Below are 15,584 nucleotides of genomic sequence, written 5' to 3'. Positions count from 1 at the left end.
TTACTGAGAAAGAAAGAAAGAAAGAAAGAAAGAAAGAAAGAAAGAAAGAAAGAAAGAAAGAAAGAAAGAAAGAAAGAAAGAAGGAAGGAAGGAAGGAAGGAAGGAAGGAAGGAAGGAAGGAAGGAAGGAAGGAAGGAAGGAAGGAAGGAAAGAAAGAAAGAAAGAAAGAAAGAAAGAAAGAAGGAAGGAAGGAAGGAAGGAAGGAAGGAAGGAAGGAAGGAAGGAAGGAAGGGAGGGAGGAAGGGAGGAAGGGAAGAAAGAAAGAAAGAAGGAAAGAAAGAAAAGGGAGGAAGGAAGGAAGGAAGGAAGGAGAGAGAGAAAGAAAGAAAAGAAAGAAAAAGAAAGAAAGAAAGAAAGAAAGAAAGAAAGAAAGAAAGAAAGAAAGAAAGAAAGAAAGAAAGAAAGAAAGAAAGAAAGAGATTATTTCCACATAAATGTGATCGAGATACAGAAAAGACCCAGATACTGATATCTGTGCTCCTCCAATGGAATGGCCAGTCCCTCCAATTAACCCTAAAGTGGAACTCACGATTGACAAGAGCATGGCACAGAGCTTGTTCCGCTTTTTGGTGGACCACATTTAATGTGACCGATCACCGATGAGCGTTCAATTTCCATGGAAATTCTCTAACACAAAAGACGAGGTCAAGACAAATACAAAGAAAAAGGTAACCTGAAGGAGGCAGACAATGCAGAAAGGTGTTTTGTTTTGTTTTAGTCTAGAGAGCTGACAATTTAAAAAAAAAAGAAAAAAGAAAAATGTCATATTTGTAAGCAAATGTGTTTGTTTTTTCTAGGGCTGACTTCTTAGGAGACACAAGAAATGACATATAAGAACATAAAGAAAAAAAGGGAGTTTTTTAAAAACTATGTTTATTGTTAATATTATCTTAGAGGTAAGTAAAGATGGTACATTCATGAGAAGAAAAAATAAGAAACTATCAAAACTCAAAGAGCAAAGAGCAAATGCTAGAGAATTCAAAACATGCTCAAAGAAATTTAAAGTCTCAAAGAATGGTTGAATGACAAAGAATTGGAAATATGCCAGAAAGTAAAACAAATCCTAAAAATGATAGAAAAGGGGGACGAACAAAACAATGAAATAGGGCCTAGGAGATTTGGGGAATCAGTCCTGGAGATTCAATATTTATACAGACATTCAGAAAGAAAGAATAGAAGCAAGAGAAAAAGTCATCAAAGAACAAATGCAAGATCATTTACCATGATTAAGGCGTCCATCGAGTGGGTGTTCAGCACAATGGATGAAAGAAGACTCACACCAGGTCTCAGTATTGTGAAATTTCGTCATAGAGGCAGAAATGAAATCATACACATTTCCATAAAAATTTTAAAATATTATGTGAAGCCAATCAGAAATTATAATTCCTTCACACTTATCACAGCAGTATGGAAGTCTAAGAGACAGGAATGCTACGTTCAAAACTACTAGGGATTTTTTTCCTCAACAGTCCCAGTTATTTCTTGCTACATAGCAAACAATTCCAAACCTCTAAATCATATGTTTTTCTCCCAAATCTGCACTTTGGATAAGGTTCATAAGAGAACGTTTTCTTGCTCCATGTAGCATAAACCAGGATGGTGTGACTGGTCAGGAGAATTCCCTTCGAAGTGAGCTTACTCATGTGACTGGTGAGTTGCTGCTGCTATCATTTCTACTTCATGTGGGTGTCTCCACTGAGTGGTTTCTGCTTCCTCACAGTATGAGGAACCCAACCCACTGGACAGGTTCCAAGAGTAACTGTCTCAAGAAAAAAAAAAAAACATAAGAAGAAAATCCTAACACTAGACAACATTTTGTGTCTTACCCTTGGATGTCACATAGCATCACTACCACCAGAGTCACGTATCTGTTCAGATTCAGATCAGGAAACAGAGACCACCCTCCCATCTCTATGAGAGGAGCATCAAAGTCACATTCTAATAGCATGTGGGATGGGAGCTGTTGTAGTTACTTTTGGAAAATATAATATCCCACATCAACCCAGAATTCCATACCCAGATAAACTATTTATTAATTAAGTGCAAAGGTTGAATGAAGGTATTTTTCAAACATGTCAGATGTTAGAAAATTTGCCTCCCAGGTACTTATTCTCAGGAATATGTAGGAGAATGTGCCTTATCAAGACATGAGAATAAACCGATAAATATGAGGATTGAAATCCAGGAATGCAGAAGCTTCATAGAGACTTCATAGAGAGATGAAGGACTCCCCAGGATGGTGACGGGTGATCTCAGAGTGGCAGTTGTCTATCACTTGTAAAGACCAACCAACCTGGACAGAAGGCTCTAGGAGTGATGTCTCCAAGAATATCTCATTTTTACAATGTAGGATGTTTGATTGTATTGAGGAAGATTTAATCTATTAGGGAAGAAATTGAGGTTAGAGATGGGCACATAGAAAACTAAGGAGACAAAGACATAAGACAGTCAAATTCAAGAAAGAGTTTTCAAGGCAAGAAAAGCAATTCTATCCTACTGACTTAAGTAAGGATAGTGTTTATATGGTCATAAAATATCAACATTAAATACCTATAGAACCAAAATTCTGCTGTATTTGTATTGAGAGAATGGGATGTGTGGTTGAAATGTGGATGTGGATGGGAGTAGGGGAGATTGAAGAAAACTAAGTCATTATTTTCTACAATAGGAAATGAATAGTTGAGATCTAAAATTTAGACATCAGGAAGTTGTCATGTAAGTATGCCTCTTAGAGACATTGATAAATAAATTTATAAAGTGATCTGAAAGTGCTTGCCTCTGGTAAATGGGATGAGTGAGGAAGGATGACCAGGGAATGAATAAAAAGAATGCTATTTTCATAAACCTCATTAAACATTTTTTTTTTAATGGAGTCTCACTCTGTTGCCCAGGCTGGGATGCAGTGGTATAATCTCTGTTCACTGCAGCCTGAGCCTCCCAGGTTCAAGTAATTCTTGTGCCTCAGCCACCTGAGTAGTTGGGATTACAGGTGCCTGCCACCATGCCTGCCTAATTTTTGCTTTTTTTGTACAGATGGGGTTTCACCACGTTGGCCAGGCTGGTCTCGAACTCCTGTCCTCAAGCGATCCACCTGCCTTGGCCTCCCAAAATGCTGAGATTGCAGGCATGAACCACCGCACCCAGGCCCCTCATGAAACTATTTGACTCTCAAGAATAAGGAATAGGGAAACCTACATTTTTCCTTGGAGAGCACATTGTGGTTTTCACTCTCTGTAATCACCGCCAGATGTTACCAGCGTCTCTGGGAGGAAAGGGCAGAGGGGCTAGCTGTGTGTATGGCAGTGGAGCTGCTCCTATCTTCCCACAGCTGCCTACCTCACCCAGAAGCTGCAGGAGCACTTCCCAGCTTCCCGTGCACCCAGGGCTGGTAGAGGACAGAGGGGCCTGCACCAAAGGTGTCCTCATCTGTTTCTTGCTGCCTCCATGGCCTTAGAGGAGAGAATTTACTTCTTAAAATTGACCTTTGATAAATGGGACAGAAATAACTATCACTTCCAAAAAAACTCATTAAGCTTCCTGGGAAATATGGATGTAAATAAAATATTGATTAAAAGCTAAAAGGATTTTAATTAGGTTACTTAGTTTAATAGTTTAATTTGGCAGAAACAGACAACTTGGACAAGGTTCTTTGTGTAAGCACATTTCAATTCACTAATTAAAATTTCAGATGGCAATCTGAGATTAGCAAAGGGATCTTCAAAGGCAAGCAAGATGCCCATTTATTTTATTTTATTAAAAAAAAAACTCAAAGCAATTGTAAGATGTTACTTTGAGTTCTCTCTTGGAAATAATGTGAGTGCCTGAATATATTGTAACCCACTTTGGTCCATATACCAGCTGTAATTAATTTATAGTGAACAGGAAAGATAACTTGGTGGCAAACATCACATAAATTATACTTTTATTAAAGAATCTCCTGTGTTTTTAGCAGAATGGAGAGAATCGGTCTTTCGAAATCCAGTGTTATTAAGCAGGAGAAATTAACTCCTAAACATGTAAAACTCATAGCACAGAGAAATGTTATTTATTCACCCCAATTCAGCTAGTGCATAAACTATTTTGAAAGGAGACACCCAGTGAACCTCTATTTTGAGTCCCTATTAGGTAATTAGATATCGATATACTAAATGGCATACTTCAAGGTCAGAGCTATGTCTGTGCTCTGTTTAACATGGTGCAGCACACAGAGTATATCAGTTGGGGATAGTGATTACAAGAACAGACTCTAGAGTCACATGCCAAGGCTCAAATCCTGGTTTGCCACTAAATAGTCACATGACCTTGGGCAATTTAAATAGCATTCCTATGTCTTAGTTTCCACATGTATAACATAGAAGAGGTAATAATTTTACCGACTTTGCAGAATTATGATGAGGATTAAAAGCATACATTTAAAACAGTAAGTGAAGCTGTGGAATGTGATCATACCTAATAAATGCCAGTTCTAGAAATATGTAAATTAGAGTGGTAGAATTGCAGAAAATTGAAAATTGTTATTTTTAACGGGAGACAAAGAAAAAGAATAATCATCACGGACTATATTTTAAGATAGATCTAGATTCAAATCCTCACTCTAATGTTCATTAGCTGTGTGTGCCTTGAGCAAGTCACTTAACTGCTGTGCTTCAATTTCCTTTTATACAAATGAGGATAACCACACCTCACTCAGAATGTTATGGAAGAGTCAATCATGTTAAGGCCCTATAAAAACTTGACCCATAGGACTCGTTCAACGAATGTTAAGTTACCATCTTTTCTCTTATACAATAAATAAAAGAATAGGGCCAGGCACGGTGACTCACGCCTGTAATCCCAGCACTCTGTGGGGGCCAAGGCAGGTGGATCACGAGATCAGGAGATCGAGACCATCCTGGCTAACACGGTGAAACCCCGTCTCTACTAAAAATACAAAAAATTAACCGGGTGTGGTGGCGGGTGCCTGTAGTTCCAGCTACTCAAGAGGCTGAAGCAGGAGAATGGCATGAACCCGGGAGGCAGAGCTTGCAGTGAGCTGAGATCACACCACTGAACTCCAGCCTGGGCGACAGAGTGAGAGACGTCATCTCAAAAAAATAAATAAATAAAAATAAAAATAAATAAAAAAAAGAATAGAGGACATATGTCTGGTGAACTACACTATAAAAATTTATAGATGTGGTGACCCAAGGTGGTGGCTTCCATTACTTTAAATTCTGTAGGAAGGACTTCAGTGATGTATTGATTTTATGAAAGCTACCCAAACACAGGAGGGCCTGCGTATGCCCTGATACAATCAAAATCCATCACTCATCCATTATAGGAGAGGCAGCATTTTGATTCACACACACATTAATTGTACATGTCAAAAATGCTGGTATTTACATAAAAAATCATCAGAGCTTTTGTACAAAAGCCATGACAGTGGGATGACATTCACTCCCTCTTTAACAACTTCAGAGAAAGTGCTGAAGGCACTCATCTCACCTCACGACTGTGTTTGTGACCTCAGCCCAAATATTTCACTGATATCATGTTACGATACTGGGTTGAAATTCTTATGTGATGCTGATTTCCACGTAAATTTCCAAATACCTTTCATTGATACAAATGCAACTGAATGGAGATAAGACCACTGGTTTCAGAAGGAAAGTCAACATATTTCCTATGATTATCACCAGTAAATAAGGCAATCAGACACCCCTTTGTTTATTTTTAATAAAGTCTTTATTAGGCCAAAAATCATGAAGATGAAAAACAGAGAGAAGTGAGAGGGAAGCCTGTATATCAAATATTCAAAGAACTGAGATTTTTAATCTGGTTTTATATCCCCCTAATCTATGTAATTTGAATATTACAACCATTTTGGTATAGCCAAAGATTTCTCTTCATCATTCAAAATTGTCAATTCCTGTTTTGAAGGTCTTGGTTTAGCAGAAAGTTGGAACAAGTCGCCTTCCCAGAGTTTTATTTCTTCTAACACTTAGGTCAAATTTTTCTAATGTTCCCGTTTACTCCTTTAAAACTCAGCTTCTGTTGGAATCTGCCAAAGCCTTCTTCTTTCTTCCTACCACTTTCCGAACCCATAATCTGTGCCACTCAATTAACATGTATTTTCAACCTATGACATGTGCCCAATCTATCTTAATAACAACATGGATGAGTAAAAGAAGTACTAGGACCATGACCTTGTGAAATGTATATTATAGCTTGAGAGGCAAAAACCGATGAATACAAATAGAGAAAGTGTAAGACGACATGTAATGAAAAGCATAATTGTGTAGCTCAGGGCATATATGAACAGGATGACCCAATAAAATATGCTTATAAAGCCAGGTGGGGTTTCAAACTCCCTTTACTGGGAATGGGATTACAGGTCATTTCATTCTGCCTCCCACATGTACCATGTGCCACTCTACAGTAATGAAACGGAAATCACTCACCATACACGCAAATCTTTTCACTATTGAATAAATAAATACATACTTAAAGTCCAACTTTTTTCTAAATTAAAAAAATCTAATTAATATTTTTTCCCCTGATTTGGTAAAGTATTATAGATCCTGTGGGGCGAACCAATTGGTGGCTAGGTTTAATGACACAAGGCAATCACTGACTGCAAAGGCTTTTTCTCCAACAAAAGCCATATTCTATTAGTATTCAGTAAATCCTTGAAACAGACATAAGCTCAAGCCACCAGGCAGCTCTTTGTCTGTCATTATCGGCTGTTCTTTGATGAAACTGCTATCTTGGAAAATGCATCTGCCTTCCTTGGGAGATTGTTAAGCACTGAAGAATGAATGAACCTGCAATTTCTAGGCTGTGTAGTTTTGCTCTGAATAGCAACCAATGGAAGAAGGTAAGTGTGGCATCTCTGATCAGCCTGATCCTGAAATAAGAAGGTTATACAACCAATTTCAAAGCCAGTTTTTGTTCATTGGGTAAAAATTCACTAAATCCCATATATCTCCTAAGGGACTCTATCTATTTTTAATTTTTTTCCTTAAAATTAAAAGAAAACCTACCCAACTAATAAAAACAAACCTTTAATTCCAGCAAGGCAAGATGATAATGCAATTTTAACTCAAGCTTCATTTGAAATTAACTGATTAGAATATCCTAGATGATGAAATGCTAGGTTAGTCATCTTTGGAAACTGAAGTTATCCTTTGGTGCTTGAATAGACATCTTTGAACATTATTCTTTCCATCTCCTCTAAATTTCACTTTCAAGTCCTTTCCTCTAGTCTCCAGTGTCATTGTGTGGAACTATAGTGATAGTGCCCATTGTTCCCCCAAAGTCATAGTTGTGTAGATTCATGTTTCCACTGTGAACTTCTGACATGAGATTATCAAAGATACATAAAACAGAGCAAACTGTCCTTTCTTATCTCCCCAATCACATCTTTATTTCATTGTCATTACTCTACATAGTCATAGGGCTGACATATAAAAATGGTCTAGACTATAGCTTCAATTTCTGCATGGAAACATGGCTTGTGTTCCTAGCATGACATCCATTAAAATGGTAATGTTAGATCGATGGACCTGTGCTGAGTCAAACACTCTGCCAAGAATGTGTGAATGCAGGTAGCCTTTCTACCTGGGGCACAAACTGAAATAATTGTCACGTTTACTGAACACTTGCCATGTGTCAGAAACTATTCCAGGGACTCTGTATGTAGTGAGTTCAATTAATCTTTATATACCCCTGTGAGGTAGGTATTATTGTTATCTTCATATCCCATATGAAAAAAATAAAGAGAAGGTAAGTACCTTGCCAAGGGTTACACCACTAGTAAATGAAGGCAGAAGGATTAGCAGCCAAGTCTTGTGGCTATAGTCAGCTTCCTAAACTACTACTTACCTCGAAAACTACTGTAGGGTTAAAGCAGGTTATAGAAATGAGCAAAGCAGACAATCCCAGCTTCCGGTTGCTAGGTAGGACTATGGACTTGATATTGACATATCTATTCATATTACAGAAGAAACCTGAAACCTGGATTGCTTATGTTAAGTCCATTTGCTTTCTAAATATTGAGAACCAGAACAAGACAAGAATGCCTACTCTCACCACTCCTCTTCCACATAGCACAGGAAGTCCTAGCCAGAGCAATCAGGCAAGAGAAAGAAATAAAAGGCATCCAAATAGGGAAAAATGTCAAATTATGTCTCTTTGTTAATGATACGGTTCTATACTTAGAAAACCCTAAAGACTTCACCCACAAGCTCTTAGAACTGACAAATGACTTCAGTAAAGTTTTAGGATACAAAATCAATATACAAAAATCAGTAGCATTTCTATACACCAATAATGTTCTAACCGAGAGCCAAATTAAGAACATAATTCCATTTATAATAGCCATGAAGAAATTAAATACCTAGGAAGACAACTAACCAAGGAGGTGAAAGATCTCTACAAGAACTACAAAACACTGATGAAAAAAATCAGAGAGGACACAAATAAATGGAAAAACATTTCATGCTCATGAATTGGAAGAGAATGAATAGTATTAATATGGCCATACTGCCCAAAGCCATTTACAGATTCAATGCTATTTCTATAAAACTACCAATGTCACTTTTCACACAAGTACAAAGAACTATAAAATTAATATGGAACCAAAAAAAAGCACAAATAGCCAAAGCAATCCTAAACAAAAAGAATGAAGCCAGAGGCATTGCATTACCTGACTTCAAACTATACTATAAGGCTACAGTAACCAAAACAGCATGGTAATGGCACAAAAACAGACACATAGACCAATAGACCAGATTACAGAACCCAGAAATGAAGCCACACACTTACAACCAGCTGATCCTCACAAGTTCAACAAAAATAAGCAATGGAGAAAAGACCCTCTCTTAAATAAATGGTGCTGGGATAACTGTTTATCCATATGCAAAAGAATGAAACTGAACCCCTACCTATTACCAGATATAAAAATTAACTCAATATAAAGACTTACATGTAAGGCCTCAAACTATAAAAATCCTAGAAGAAAACCTAGGAAATACTTTTCCCCATATTAACCTCGGCAAATAATTTAAGCATATATCCTCAAAAGAAATTGGAACAAAAACAAAAATTTGCAAGTGGGACCTACTTAAACTAATGCACTTCTGCATGGCAAGAGAAACTACCAAAAGAGTAAACAGACAACCTACAGAATGGGAGAAATATTCACAAACTATACATCTGACAAAGATTCAAAATCTATGAGGGACTTAAACAAATCAATAAGCAAAATGCAAATAAGCTCATTAAAAAATAGGCAAAAGACATGAACAGACACTTCTCAACAGAAAACATATAATGACCCATAAACATGAAAAAATGCTCATCATCGTGAATCATCAGAGAAATGCAAATCAAAACCGCAACGAGATACCTTCTCACGCCAGTCACAGTAACTTTTGTTAGAAAGTCAAAAAACAACAAATATTGGCGAGGCCGTGGAGAAAAGGAGACACTTACAAACTGTTGGTGGGAATGTAAGTTAGTCCAGCCACTGTGGGGAGCAATTTGAAGATTTCTCAAAACTGAAGAGTTGAAATACCATACAACTCAGTAATTCCATTACTGGGTATGTACCCAAAGGGAAATAAGCCATTCTACTGAAAGGACACATGCAACCCTATGTTCATTGCAGCAATAGTCACAATAGCAAAACTTGGAATCAACCCAAGTACTCATCAATGGTGGATTGGATAAAGAAAATGTGGTACATATATGCCATGGAATACTATGCAGCTATCAAAAAGAATGAAATCATGTTCTTTATAGCAACATGGATGCAGCTGGAGGCCATTATCCTACATGAACTAATGTGGAAACAGAAATCCAAATACCATTTGTTCTCACTTATAAGCGGGAGCTAAACATAAAGACAGGAATAATAAACAATGGGGACAACTAGAGCAGGAAGAGGAAGAGGAAGGAAAGGGCTGAAAAACTTCCTATTGGGTACACTGATCACTACCTGGCTGACGGATTCAGTCATGCTCTAAACTTTAGCATCACACAATATACCTTTGTAAGAAATTTGCACACGTATCCTCTTTATTCTAAAATAAAAGTTGAATAAGAAAAAAAATTGTTAAATAGTATTATTTTATAAATGTTTTTAAACACCATTCTTGAAAACAAACCACACTTCTAGGGACCACAAGTTCACAACCTCTACTTTAAACACACAGCGTGGCACATTAGACTACAGCACAAACTGCACGAGAAGCTGTTTACACTTTTAAGAAGTAATTTGCAGAATTGTCAAGCTGAGGCCCATATAGCTCATCTCGGCCAACATTCTATCCCAAGTGAGAACTGTAGTGCATCAGCTCATTTCATCACCTGGCCAAAAAAATTGTTAGAAAAATCTTCCTTCTATTCCATCAAAATAGTCCTTTTGGTGTTTGATTTAGGTGATCTTAGCTCTGATTCTCTGGAGATACACCACTAAGACAAATCTTTTTTTCTACAGAATACCCTTTCAGCTTTCTTTCAACTTCTTCATCTTCTATTTTATATTGTACAATCACAGATTCTTCAATAATTCCAGTGACATGGCTTTAAAAACTTACCAGCCTTTAAATAAAGGCAAATAATAACTTTTATCAAGCATCTAATATGTGCTATTCTGATGGTGTCCAAAGTCTTTTATTGATTTACAGTTGTCTACCATAAATATATTTTGAATATATATTGTTATATGTTTAACTTTATATGTTACTTCATAAATTGTATATGCCTAGATAATATACATTTGCTATCTCAAGGCATAATACATATTTAATTTAGTTCAAGGTTTCTCAACCTCGACACTATTGATTGGAGGCCAGATAATTCTTTGTTGGTGGTGGGAGCTATATAATGTACATTATAGGAGGTTTAACTACATCCCTGGCCTCTCCCCACTACAGGCCAGTAGCACCTCTCAGTTTTAATAACTAAAAATGTCCAGGCATTTCTAATATTCCAAATGTCTCCTCAGGGGCAAAGTCACCCCTAATTTAGAACCATTGAGTTAGGGCAAGGTTTACCATTCAATGTTATAGATCTAAACGCATAGTTCAGATGTTCTTCTTGACAATTTCAAATTTGTTAGCCAGCTTCTTTAGACTTATTTAGATTGCTATTGCTTTTAGCTCTCCATGTGGCTAATGAGGAGTTTGTGCTGGGAACAGAAGTACAAGTTCTCCCACCTTGTTTGGTTTCCTTGTTCTACCATTAGTTTTACTTTTGATCTGGTGCCTCATTGAGAGAAACTTCTCAAGTTACTTCTCAAACCCACTTAACTGGGCCTGTTTAAGTTGAAGTACGTCATGATCCCCAGAACACACAGCAGTGTGGGCACCAGGATGAAACCTTTGCTCCAACCCCGTATATAGTATGGGGTATGTGACACGTGATCATCTCCCACAGAGCATGCCAGTGACAATCTGTAGAACAAAGACCACCTAGGTTCAATGAATTTCTTTCTCTCTATAAAATGTAAATATTAATAGTAGTTCTAATAATTTTATCTTCCCACAAAGAACTGTTTTGCTCCTCTCTGGGTTACATATATCTCACTTTAGAGATCATGGTACCCAGCAATGGAAACTCCAGGAACATTACCTTATTTATTTCAGATTAAAAATTTCCACTAAAATATGAAACCCAAACAAGAGCAGGAAGGCCTTCTCATCAGTGCTGTGTCAGGAGGACCTTCACCCACCGAGGATGCTCCCTAACCTCCTCCTAGTGAGGTGTCTGGGCAGGTAGGTGGCAGGTTGAGTCCCACTGTGCTGCCAGATTTTGTAGTATTAGAATCCTTTTCCATTTTGTTAAGATCTTTTCAAAACTCCGGTCTCCTCTGGATTTCTGTTCCTTTTGCCTGCCTAGGGTCTATTTCCCTTCCTTCTTGTTACGGCTTCCTCCTCCCTTCTCTGTGCATGTGCTGGACTCCAGAGGGAACGTGTAACTCAGGTTAGGCTAATTAGTTGTTCTTGCAACTTGGAATATGAGTCTTGCAGGACCCAAAGATGAAAACTATCATGGTTTATACCTCCCCGAGCTGCCTGCTGAATAGACTATCCATTCATTCCTGCTTCTTGGATCACCAGAGTGTCCCTAATCCTCCCTTTCCAGGGCCTGTTATCCTGCACCTCCTCTGATTTTATAAGCCACACTAAAGCTAAAGTGGATGTCTTTTGCTTAAAGGAAATCTAGTGGATTGAAGCTTTAAATATACTAGCTCTCTTTGAGTTTTATCCTAACTCAAAACATGATCATTGTTCTTCTAAATCTTTATCCAAGAGGCACTGCTGAATCAGGATTCAGACTCTCTCAATTTTTATGTACTGACTATCAATAAACAAACTTTTAAAACAATTATAATAGCTCACATTACTGAGTGTTTATTACATGTTAGGTGCTGTTATGTGTTAGGCACAATTAGGCTTGCCTTTACAGAGTGTTTATTATGTTAGGAAGTATTTATTTTTTGAAAAATAAACTTTATCTTGAGAAAAGTTTAGATTTGTAGAAAAATTGCAAAGATAGTACAGAAAATTCTTATACGCTTCACCCACTTCCCTCCAATGTTGGCATCCTACATAACTATGCACATTTGTCAAAACTAAGAAAATAACAGTGATGAATTGCTATTAACTACAACTACAGGTTTTATTTGGAATTTACCAGTTTTCATCACTGTTTTCTTTCTGTTCCAAGATCCAATCCAGGTTCCATATGTGTTTAGAAGTGCTTTACTTTTATCAACTTATTTCCTTCTCACAGCAACCTATGATACAGGCAACATTGTTGTTTGTTGTTGTTGTTGTTGTTTTGGTTTTTTTTCCTGTTTTACATATGAGGAAACTGACACAGAGAACATAAGCCATTGGTGAAAGTCACACAGCAAGTGGCAAAACCAGAATTTGAACTCAGAACCCTGGCTCCTCAGCCTTTTTTTTTTTTTTTTTTTTTTGAGATGGAGTTTCACTCTTGGCCCCCAGGCTGGAGTGCAATGGTATGATCTTGGTTCACTGCAATCTCCACCTCCCAGGTTCAAGCGATTCTCCTGCCTCAGCCTCCCAAGTAGCTGGAATTACAGGTGCCTGCCACTATACCTGGCTAATTTTTGTAATTTTAGTAGAAGTGGGGTTTCACCACGTTGGTCAGGCTGGTCTCAAACTCCTGACTCAGGTAATCCACCGGCCTTGGCCTCCCAAAGTGATGGGATTACAGGTGTGAGCCACCGCGCCCAGCTGAGCCTTTTTTTTTTTAACCTTTATGCTGTGTTCTCTCACAAACATGTGAAAGTACCTGACATTGTAATATACCACCCCCATTTTACTTTGAGATGGCTTGAGTGCGTGTGCATAGTTCCTAGTGAACTTCTCCCAGGCCTAGAGATGACTACAGCCCTTCAATATGCACATAAGCCATCTCTGGAATCATTCCTCCTCCAATTCTGCTGAGATTAGCATCAAAACTCAGCATGCTTTGGTGTACAGAGTTGACCTGTATTGAAAATCATGTTATTTATTTGTCTCCTTTTTTTTTCTTTTTTCAGAACAAGCTTTCCAAACTTTACTGTGTGTGTGTATCACAAGATATACAGTTAAAATGCAGTTTCAGAAGGCTTGAGGTGAAGCCTGTGACTGTATTTTCATTAAGTTCCCAGGTAACGTTGGCACTGCCAGGCTGTGGAGCACACTTCAAGTAGGGAGGCTTCTTATCAGCCACTGTCCCTCAGATTGGCTATGCTTCTCTTCTTCTGCTATTCTGGGGAACAGTTTGCCTGGACGCAGAGAAGGGAACCATTTCAGTCTGTTGGGTCAGTGCCTTGTTAACCCATTTCAGGCACCAATGTTATTTCAATACAGTCTGTGATCTTTTTCATAGCTAGATTTCCTTTTTCCTTATAGGCATTATTAAAGCAGAGTATTTGTTTACTGGTTTTGTTATTTTATTCTCTTTCATTTGTAAATAATCCTGCCTCAGCAAGAAGTCTATGTCCTCCCTATTCTTTATAACCTAAATTCACCCAAAGATGTTTTAAGTGTTACATGCATTTTCTACAAGCCTTAATTTACTCTGAATCATTAACTTTCTTGTCATTACACCTGCTGAGTTTGTCACTCATTTTTTATTTGGCTTAGGCCATCATTCTTCTCTCTATCTTCCATGTATGGTATTTTAAAATATGAATGGATCAGAGGTTTCTTGTGCAGCCACACCCATTTCTTTTTCTTTGCTTTGCTTTTTTTTTTGTTTTGTTTTGTTTTGTTTTGTTTTTTGAGACGGAGTCTCACTCTGTCGCTAGGCTGGCGTGCAGTGGCACAGTCTCGGCTTACTGCAACCTCTGCGTCTCTGGTTCAAGCAATTCTCCTGCCTCAGCCTCCCGAACAGCTGGGACTACAGGTGCCCGCCACCATGCCTGGCTAATTTTTGTATTTTTAGTAGAGACGGGGTTTCACCATGTTGGCCAGGATGGTCTTGATCTCCTGACCTCGTGATTCACCTGCCTCAGCCTCCCAAAATGTTGGGATTACAGGCGTGAGCCACCACACTCAGCCACTGAATTCTTTTTATATCACCTTCCACTGCAGGCTCCTCCAGTTGTTTTCCTTATTGAAAACATTTATGAGAATGTCATGTCCTTTTCTGTTTCCTTGCTCCTGGCTTACTTATTTTAAGAATGTCCATCTTCCATTGCTTTATAATTTCTAGCCAGCTGAGACATTTATTTTATACATTTTCTTGGAACCTTTTGAAATTTGCTTTTATAAAACCTGGGTCTGAGTCTGATATACTCATTACATTTGTGTTCTATAATTAGCAACTCTAACATGAGATCACTTCTTTCTTCTAAGTTTCCTGTTATTCAGAGCCCATCGACATGTCCTTCCGTGTAGGTTAGAATTAAATCCAGACCAGTCATTCTCACCACTGCTTCCTTTACTTACTGAAAGATGAAAGTGCCAGCTCTTCCTTCAGGCTAAGCATTTGCATACTTTAGATTTTTTTTTAATGGAAGAAATGAAAAATCTCAGGCCATGCTCTGCAGAGCTGACCTGTGCATGGATGGGGACAGGGAAACACTCTGGAAAAGCACTGTTTCTCTGAGGGTTGGATCCAGGGGAACAGTGTCAATGACCTGAGAAGGTAGGACTCTCAGCAAATACAGCAGCAACAGTCATGTTGCTGTCCATCACAGTGGCAGAGATGGCTGCTCTGTTTTCTGTCCCCATTACACTGCTCAATTAACAATTGCTCAAATCAAACTCCAACCATAATTTTAGGGTCCAAGAGTATGTTGTCCATAAATAAACAACCAAGCTCTGGGGGTGGAGCTTTCTGGAAAGTTGTGGGCTTCAAGCAAGTATGACAATGTGAAGAGAAGTGACAGGATGCATGGTTCTGGGGAGCAGCTAATATCAACTGGCTTCCCTGCTGTACATACAAACTGCCGATAGCTCTAGTGCAGGGGACTGTGGGTGAGCAGATGCCTTGATTCTTGCAGCACCCACTGAGCTTGTTGTCTATCTGGAGAAGTGGCTGGAGGAAAAAGCAACGGGAGGAGAGAATTATCAGTC

At 38.3% G+C, this 15,584-nt stretch overlaps 1 long non-coding RNA gene across 1 annotated transcript in view; it reads right to left on the bottom strand.

Annotated features, from left to right (window-relative positions):
• Positions 1 to 5,705: 5,705 nt before the first annotated feature.
• Positions 5,706 to 15,584, bottom strand: part of LOC112635778 — a 74,947-nt gene continuing 65,068 nt past the window's right edge. Inside the window, exon 4 of the long non-coding RNA XR_003122085.1 lies at positions 5,706 to 6,886. This is a non-coding gene — a long non-coding RNA (uncharacterized LOC112635778). The remainder of the gene's footprint in view (positions 6,887 to 15,584) is intronic.

The sequence above is a fragment of the Theropithecus gelada genome, chromosome 12 (genome assembly GCF_003255815.1).
Source record: "Theropithecus gelada isolate Dixy chromosome 12, Tgel_1.0, whole genome shotgun sequence".
NCBI classification, from domain to species: domain Eukaryota; kingdom Metazoa; phylum Chordata; class Mammalia; order Primates; family Cercopithecidae; genus Theropithecus; species Theropithecus gelada.
Note: the sequence above shows the minus strand (reverse complement) of the source record. Positions and strands in the feature narration are given on the sequence as shown.